This window comes from Sarcophilus harrisii, chromosome 5 (assembly GCF_902635505.1).
Source record: "Sarcophilus harrisii chromosome 5, mSarHar1.11, whole genome shotgun sequence".
Taxonomy (NCBI): Eukaryota; Metazoa; Chordata; class Mammalia; order Dasyuromorphia; family Dasyuridae; genus Sarcophilus; species Sarcophilus harrisii.
In genome coordinates, this window is record NC_045430.1 from 230820026 (window position 1) to 230830027 (window position 10002).

The window sequence follows — 10002 nt, forward strand, 5'->3', positions numbered from 1 at the left end:
GCTGCAGCGGCAGCGGCGAGTGCTGCCGCCGCAGCAGCGTCTCTCCCTGCGCCTCTGCGCGCCGACTGCTGCTCCAGGACTCCGAAGACTCCCCGAGGAAGCCGCCCGCCCCGCTGGAGTGAGTCCCGGAGGCCGGAGAGAGTGTGTGAAGGGACCGGGGAGGCGGGCTCCCCGCCCCCTCCCTCCGCCCAAAGCTTGTTTACCTCAGGCCGCGAGGCCTGGTCACGTGGGCACGCTGGAATGTGCGGATCGTTGCCGCGTCTCATTCACCCGCCCCGGAGATCGCCCCGCCCACCGCCTCCTCCCGGATCCCGGCGCTCCGCGCGCGTCAGCCGAGCCCGTTCCCACTCCGCCCTTCCCCCGCCGCGCCCCGCCCCGCCCCTCCTCCCGCCGGGGGAGGGGGGGGGGGTGTGTGTGTGTGTGTGAGCCGGCTTCATTCTCTATGTGCTCTCGGGTCCCGGGATTCCGGGCGGCCCCCCACGTGACTTCTGCCCGGCCTCCCCTCCCCCTGCCTGGCCTCGGGTTTCTCCCCCCCCCGCCGGCGAGCCGCGAGCTCCTGGGCTTTCGGCGGAGGAGCAGGTAGCCGCGGCTGCGGGGCTCCGATAAGGCCGTGCGGAGGCCGGCCGCTGCGGTCGGGAAAGCTTTTCCAGGATGCTACCGAAGCACCCGTTATCGTTACACTATTTTGAAAGCCGTTATTTTTAAATTTTCAGTTACCCAGTTTTGTCATTAAATTGTTCAAAGTAAATTAATTCAGTTCGCGTGATTTACATTATTTTACATTGAAGCCTGCCTTTATTTTTAAATTATTCAAGATTCCGTTATTTTTAAATTTATAGTATTATTAAAGCTTTCAGGAAGGGGAGCGCGTGATGGGACTGCTTAGGTGCCCCTGCCCCATTTCCGTTGCCTTCCCCGTTTTCCGTTTTGGGCGACTTTCCCCAGCGCACCTTTGGTCACCCAGCTGTAACTCCTCGGCCAGGACCTTGCTTCCCCGATGGAGCTAACGCAGGGATTGGAGGGAGCCTTGGGAGGGTGGACTTGGTGTCCTGGTTGCGCAGGGGCAGCTGAGGTCCCCTCTCCTCACCTCTCAGGACTACTTCTCAGTGACTGCCCAGCTGTAACGGTCTATTAGTCTGTGACAACTTTGCCGGCTCCCTTTACTCTGCGTCCTCTACCTAACAACGTTTATTTCCGAGTCAGGCTTGTCCCGCCTAAGTCAGCCTCCCTGAACTGTAACTGTTACTCTGTGGAAGGCGGCAAGAATGTATGTAAAGATGTCTAACTTTTTTTAAGGACAGAAACTGGCTTCATAGGTCACTTCAGCTCTCGGGTCCTCCACTTTCTCATCTGTAAAATGGGGCAGCCAGATGACTTCAGTGAAGATGCTGGGCCTGGAGTCAGGATATCCTAAATTCCAATATGACCTCCCTTAGTGGCTAGTTTTGTGACTCTGGACAAGTCACTTAATCCTTGTTGGCCTTAATCCACTGGAAAAAGAAATGGCAAACCACTCCAGTAATCTTTGCCAAGAAAACCCCATGGATAGTATGGTCCATAGGGTCAGGAAGAGTTAAACACAGCTGAACAATAAAATGAAGGGATTAAACTAGGCATTCTCTTAACCTCCATAACTGCTCCAAATCTGATCGATAACTCCTAACCTCAGCCAACAGAGTGATCTTCGCTGTCCTTTGTGATAAAGGAAGATAAAGTGCTATGTTAAATGACAGGCAGCTTATACCATTCCTAAGCCTCCTGTAGCACGCAGCTAGACACTGAGCAAAATCTGATACTTACTAAGAAGTACCTGCTGTTTCAATCCCACCTCCTAATTTATGCGTTGTTTTTGTGATTCTCCCTCCTTACTGGATTTAAAGGCCTACACAGTATGGTTCCAGACTACCTTTGCAGGCTCACTGCGCTTCCATTCATGCACACATTTCAGCTAAGCTGGCCCACTTGGCTGTTTTCCAACCCAGTACTTTGTCTCCTGCTCTTGGTTCTTTGCTCAGTGATTTGCTCAGGCTCACCCAATTTTCCTACTCCAAATGTGAACTATAGATAAAGTAATCATTATAATAGTAGGTGCTCAATATATATTCCTTGAATAGACTGAATAGTCTTGGCCACACACAGCCGGGAAAATACCAAGTTAAAAAGTCTGAAATGATGTGTTTTAAGTTGGAAAAAAAAAATAAATTGGAAAAAAAAATAAAGCTCAACTGTAGCACTCATTGTTTGGGGAGGTTGAGACCAAGTATCTGTAAACTTTTCTCAAAATATTTAATATAGCAGTATCTTCAGTCTTGAAAAATATGTAGAGAATCTACTTAAGATTCCTTCCACATCAACAGTGAAAACAGCTTTATTAAATACCCTCCATTGTGTGGTGGTGTCAGTGGCCCAGAAAGGCTTAGACTACATTCTATTCCAATCTTTCAGCAGCTGCATTCCCAAACAGATAACCTGTAAGAAATCAGACCATCTCCAAAAAAATACTGGCTAAAGATAGGAAGAGACAAAAGCCATCCCTCAGCCTCAAGGAGGGCAAAAGATAATAAGAAAATAACTAGATACAGGCCAAAAATATCCGGAACACACAGGAGGTAATCTGATAGGAGAAGATGTTAGCAGCTGATAGAACCTACTGAAGGTAGGACAAGCCAAGCCTTGGTGGAAGGCAAAGGATTTAAGGGGTGGACAGGGGGGAAACTGCATTCCAGCCAAAGGGAACAGTCAGTCCGAAAGGAACGGAGACAGGTGGAGACGAATCACATTTAAAGAGCAACAGCCTGGCTGGACTTGTAAGGGGGTGAGGTAAGCGAGTAAGCATTTCTGTCGCACCTGCTCTGTGCTCCGCAAAAAGATTACTTCATTTAGCTTCACCACAACCCTTTGAGGCAGGTTGGGGGTGCTATTATGCCCACAGTGGGGGAAACTGAGGCAAGCAAGTGAAATGATGTGTCTGAGGCCAGATTTGAACTGTACCACCAGCTGCCTGTGTAAGGTATAGGGCATAAGGTAGAAGAAGACGAGAAACAAGAAAGGGATGAATTATAGAATGCCAGACTTCTTTGGTTGTCTGTGGTTAATAGGGAGCCACTGCTACTCATTGGGGGAGGCGGAGAAAGCATGACTTGTTCTAACTTTTGCTTTAGAAAAAACTATCCTGTGCTGTAAGAGAAATGAGTAGCAAGATGTTTTTAGAAAAATTTTGGAAGGCTTCTATGAATTAATGCAAAGCAAGGTGAGCAGAACCAGGAGAACTTTGTACACAATTAATCATGATCAACTGTGGAAAACTTAGCTAATCTGACCAATATAATGATCCAAGACAATTCCAAAGGACCCTAATGAAAAATGCTATCTATCTCCAGAGAAAGAAGGAGAAACTCTAAGGCCAGATCAAAGCAAAGGAGTTTTTTTGTTTGTTTGTTTGTTTTACAACTTGGCTAATGTGTAAAATGGGTTAATATTGTATTACTTGTATTGCTTGTCTTTTTAATGGGTAGGGGAAGGACTAGAGGAAGAAGGATAACTTAAAAAATGAGTTTTTAAAAATCTTTTTTAAAAATCCATTCAGCACCCATCCTATTGAACTAAAATGTGTGTTCTAATAATGTATATTAATATTATCTGTGAAAAATTACTGGATTACTAGGTAGCCAAGAAATAGATAAAATCTCAAGTTAGGAGCAAATATACACATTAAGTGTATGTGCCCCATTCTGCTCCTCAAAACATTGATAGTGAATTTATGAATGAGTCAAGTCAAGTCAATGAGCATTTATTAAGCATTCACTGTGCCAATCCTGTGAACACAAAGAATAGCCAACTATTATCCCTGCTCTCAAGGAACTCACAGTTCACTATGGTTACCTGGGCCTTGGCCTGGGCCTTGAAAGCATGGACATACATGAGGGTGTATAATAGAAATGATTTGGAGAGAGCTTAAAGCATTCATCAACATGATTCAAAGAGGCCTTGCTTCTAGTTATTTAAGTCAATTGAAAAATGATCTACCTAGCAAAGATAATTACTCCTAAATTGAAAGAGATAATCAATGGAACCTCACTCTTACATAGGTATGAAAACATTTTAGCTGAGCCCCAAACCTCTGGGCTCATCTAGGGCTAGTTCAGGTTTGGAGCTGGAAGGGTAGGGAATAGGGGGTGAGAATCATAGATTTAGGGCTTTAGAGGACCTTAAAAATCATGTAGTTGACCCCCTCCAAGAAATGAAGAAAGGCCCAGAAGAATTATGTCATTAAACCATCAGCAGATAAACTGGACAAAATTTTTACCCAGGTCCTTTGACTTCAAATCTAGTGAGCATTCCAGAGGGTTGGATAGTCCTTTTCTCCAGAGACTCCCTTTTAAAGCTTCCACAGCCCTCTCTTAGAACTTCTCTCTGCTCCTCAATTTGGATTGATTATAGCTCTCCAGGACAGAAGCTTGTACTGCTTCTTCTGGGACACACTGCAGCACCCAATCAATACACAATGGCTGAGGTATGGGTTGGCTTACCTTTGCATTTATTAAGAGCCTGTTAACATACAGCACCAACCAAGCACTGCGCCTAAGCTCTTTATCAGCTGGGAGGTAGGTGCTATTATTATCTCCTTTTACAGATGAAGAAACTGAGTTAGGCAGTGGTTAAGTGACTTGCCTGGGAGTCATACTCTAGTGTCATCAGTGTCTGAGAATGGATTTAAATTCAAGTTTTCCTGACTCCAGGACCAGCATTCTATCTTCTCTATCCAACCTGGGTGCCAGGCTCTCTCCTAAGTGCAGGAGGATTCAAGGAAAAAGGGGGAAAAAAAAGTATTTTCTCAAGAAGGTCTGCTTTCAAGCTTAAAAGGGGAGACTATATGCAAACAACTGTAGAAACAGATATATAGATATATATAGATATCGATATATAGTATAAATTAGGAGTAGTCTCAAAGGAAAGAAAATAAGATTAAAGAAAACTGGGAAAGAATTCTTGTAGAAAGTATATGTCCTACATAAATCTGTGTGTATAGTATGTATATACATATATATATTCTACATATGTATATGTTTATATATATGTATGTACATATATATATATATATATATATATATATATATATATATATATATATATCCAAAAACTTAAGTGTATATATGTTAGAATTAATGAATTCTCTAAGATTATTGCTTAGCTAGTCTTTGAAAAAATCAATTTGTACTAGTCACTTCATCCTCTGATCTCTGCTATATTTGGTAACATTGCCCAAATGGAAGTATTACTGACTTGACAGTATTTGAATTTGAGATAAGAAATCTTAAAGAAGCCAACTGATTTGGCCTGTTCACCCAGGTTTTAATGGCAGAACTGACATTCAAAATCCAGTCCTCTGATGGCAATTCCAACTTTGTTTCCACTGAATCTGGCTGCTCTATTAACTTTATGCAGTCATCGTGCACCTGGGAGAGAGATACCTTATTTTTTCATCTGTAAAATAGAATTTGAAAAGCCAGCTTATCTCATGAGACACTAACAGCCACATTATTTCCATTCATTATTTACAAAAAGAGTTTTAAAGGATTTTTCTGTGCCTAAATTTGAGATTCCATACTTTCTGGTCCTTACTCCTTCCTTCTAGCATTTTTTTCCTTGTAGAGGGGTTTGCATATATTGGGGGGATGTATGTATGAGTGTGTGAATATGTGTATGTTGCACATATAGATTATGTATATATCCATAAAAGTTTATCTAAATGCAGCTCTTAGGGAAGTTTTGATAGATATTTCAGAAATTTGTCCAACATTCTCCAAGGGAGACTGATTCCTACCCAGTGGGAAGCAGAAGGGGTCACTGAACTAGCCACTCTGTTCTTGTTAGAGACTGAACTAGTATTATAAATATGGGTGTATACACACACACACACACACACACACACATTCATACATACATACATATGTATGTAGCCTCCACACATTAAATATTGGAGTTTTTTTCTTAAACTCAAGTCACTTTCTTGGTTGCTGGCCCTTAAAAAAGAAGGGGTACCCCAAGCTTATATCCAAAGACTTGACCCATTCTTATCAGATGACACTTTCATGAAAGATCATCATAAAAAGGTGTAACAAAAAAATCATTTATTCAAGAAGTTAGCAAAAGGAAATCCAATAAGTTATACAAATAGAACATATCAGACAATGCGTAGATTAAATTATTTCTCCCCTTGTAAGCAAGATGTCTCAGTTTAACCAAAGAGAGAAAGGTCTCTGGCTCACCCAAGGGGAAATTCTTTGAAAGCTCTAGAGATAGGGGCTGGAAATCAGAGACATGTTGGGATGCAGTTTTCCCCAGATATCTGACTTCTCTCTCTCTCTCCATTAAGTCTTTCCCCAAAGAGAGCGTGAACTACTTGTGACCTCCCTCGAAGCAAGATATCTCTCCAAAGCTCTCGGGGAGACTCTGCCCTACTCACACAGCCGTGCAGTCTCAAGTTTAGTTCATTTATATGTATATTCCACACCATAGCAAACTTCCACTAAAATCTTACCCTCATCCCAGGGAACCCCTGGTTCTCAAAGGCAATGATGGAAGAATATAAACTCTGGAAGGTTCTAACAAGATGGAGAACGTTTGACTACAAGTCTAGAAACACATTTTGCTTCTGTCATCTGAAGATAAACCTACATAATTTTAGGGATATGTTTTAATCCAACTACAAATATTAAGAAATATATATTTCTCAAACCTAAAGCCATTCCCAGCCCTTTCCCCATTCTTTTAGACCCAGGCCTTTTAGGAAAGTATATAAAAAGTCAAAAACGAGCCAGGCATGGTATCAAAGTTCACATTTGATCCCACAAGGCACACAGGAAGCCAAAAGAACTTCTTGAGCAGGGAAATGATATGGACAACAGGCCTGGGCTTTAAAAAGATCAGCTATGTGAAATACAAATTGGAGTTAAAAAAAAAAACTGGAAGCAGAGTAGCCAAATAGGAGCTGCTGAGAGGTGCTAAGGGCCTAAATTAGTGTGATGACTATGGAAGAGGTCTAAATTTGAATCTTGAGAAACAAGCCGGACACTTAGCAAATACAGTGTGCTTCAGAGGCAAGAGCTCTGGCTTTGGACTCTTAACAATCCTGTCCATCATTCCTACATGTGGGAGCATGGACGAGCCATTAAATGTCTCCACATCTCAGTTCCCTCACCCATAAAGTGCGGAGCTGGGATGAGATGACTTCTTGGGTTCTTCCCAGGTGTAAACTTGTGATCCTAATTGTGTGAGCTAAGGCTTTTCCCCATCTGCAAAATGGGATTAAGAATCCTTATTTTATCTATCGAATCTTGAAGAAAAAAAAGTTGGGGAGGAGACTTTTGGAAACCTTAAAATACTATATCAATAATGGAAATGCTCTGCTTTCTCTTTGTAAATCCTAACCCTGTTTAAATGAGGTATTTTCTAAAGGTCCTCACTAATTTAGCAGGACAAGGGACTCTGTCCCAGCCTGGGCCCCTGGTTCAGAGGAAATGGTAGACAGGTTGATGGGCCCCAGAGACAGATTTGAAGAATGAATAAAGCAGAGATCAGGCAAAGCTAGCTCTTACTACTGTATTGCTCCTATGAGTAGGCACAAGTCTAAGTCTGGAACCACAATCACAGCTTAGTGACTCATGGTGCATATAGGGATTTCCTGTCCTTCCCAGAAGTGAATTCGACCATCTATCTGTATAGGGATCTAAAAATCTATGCCTACGGGTGAACACTCAATCAAAGCGTCCCTTTGAATGGATCTCTAGTGCTGGGTGGGCCTGAATCATAGAGAATATTTGAGGGGTGGTTTTGCTTTTCTGGGTTCCCAACAATCTGTATCCAAGGTATAAAAAGGAAAGGAAGGAGTTAGAGGACTTCCCATATTCTCTTCTTCTTTTCTCTGAACTTACTTAATCAATCTCTTGCTGTTCTAGATATTTTGCTTTATTTGGCTCAAAAGAAACGGAATATATCTAAAGAGTATTCTTATCAAATGCATAGAACTATTCCCCTCATAGATAGCAATAGCAATACCTCCTGAACCCTGTTGCTTTCCATTTTCCATTTTAATACTGAACCAAGTCTTAAGTTTCCACCCACTTTGGGGGAAGACTTGGCTATTGGATCACTATCACATTTCCTCCTTTAGGTCTCCTGAGTTGGTCTCTTCTTGATCCCACTTGAGGTTTTCTTGACAAAGATACTAGAGTAGTTGGCCATTTCCTTCTCCAGCTCGTTTTACGGATGAGGAAACTGAGGCAAACAGGGTAATGTGAGTTTGCCCAGAGTCACACAGCTAGTGAGTGTCTGAGCCTAGATTTTAATTCAAGAAGATGAGCCTTCCTGATTCCAGACCCAGCACTCCATTCACTTCATCACCTGGTTTCCCTTGATTTTCCCGTTGTCCAAGATTTTCTTAAGAGAGTCCACCCCAGTAAAACTTCAATAAATGCAATAGGTATTGTCTGGCTAAAAGCCTGACACTGAAACATTAAAGAAAACTTTATATACAAAAGATATATTCTCCTCCCTGGAAATCCAAAGAGGCTTGAATGCCTTGATTACATATGAAGAAGCCAGCTGGATATTGAACTTAGCCTTGGCTACATACCTTAGCCACATCCCTAGTCTCTAACTAAAATTCCCAAAGGAGTAGAGGAGGTGAAAATCACTGAATTATTACTAACCATGCAAAGACAAACTGGAGTGATTTAATGAGGGAAAGGGCTTCTGAGTCCAGTAGAATTAGTTTAATAAGACAGGCAAGCCTTTTTCCAAATCTTGACAGGAGATGACAAACAACTTAAGAGTTAAAGCTAAGGCAGAATCCAAGGCAGGAAACTTTCTAGCCCTAATATTCTGTGATCTAGAATATTGGTTTTTCTAAATTAGTTTTACATACTTTTCTTTAATAGTACTTTAATAGTCTTAAAAATAATTTCCTTTACATTCTTTTAGGTAGTGAATTCATTCTGATAGATTTACGCCTTGATTAGTCAGTAGCCAAAATCTTGACACTGAAGCCAAGCTGTATCCATTTTGAGGTAAATGGAAAACTTTGAAAGTTGGTCTGTATTCTGGCACCGCTCTTGGTGCTGACTCATTTTCTTCAGCTCATGAATCTATTTTGAGGGAGATGAAATTGCTGAATTAATTAAAGAGCTTTCAAGCGGAGCACTTTCTAATGGCGTTTTTCCTGTAGCTTTATACGTATGCCCACCACCTTGCCATTTTTAACCACTCCTTTCCTTTTGGCATTAAAAGTGGAAGCCTAGAGAAATTTAAAGGCATCAAATCATAGCGTGTGGTTTCAAAAGTAATTTTTATGACTATTTCCACAGCAAACCATTTTCAACTATATCTTGGAAATTGTCAGATAATATTTTTGCCCTATTTTGGACATCAATCTCATACATTTTCTCCAAGTTTCTCCAAGATGTCCACTTGATTGCTCCAAGATTATGACTCCATCAAGGCATGTATTAACTGAAATGCTTCTGTTTATATACATTTTAGCAAATTAATATCACTATGCTAACTTGAATGCTCACAGAAACATGAGAAAGAAAAGAAAAATTAATATATAGCAATTATAATTTGCTGTCTAATTTTTTTTCTAACAATCTAGCCAAATACTTTAGGCTCTTAGAATTAGGGGGTAGATTCCAACTTACAGGACTATGATTCAAGAACTCAAGACATCTCTCAATGCAGTATTTTGAGCTGATTAAAAGCAGCTTGAAAGTGGAAGCCTTACTTAAGCAAACTACATGTCTTTTTATTTTTTTGTTTACTAAATGTTACAATGATAATTTTAATTTTTTTGTACCTAAAATGAAAAAAAAATCAGTATGTTTGAAGTCATGGGATCTTGGTTCAAATTATAGATTTAATGATGATTTTAAATTATGTTTTATTCCTGAAACAGAAAAAAAAAATCAGTATGTTTGAAATCATGAGACCTTGGTTCAGATTCCA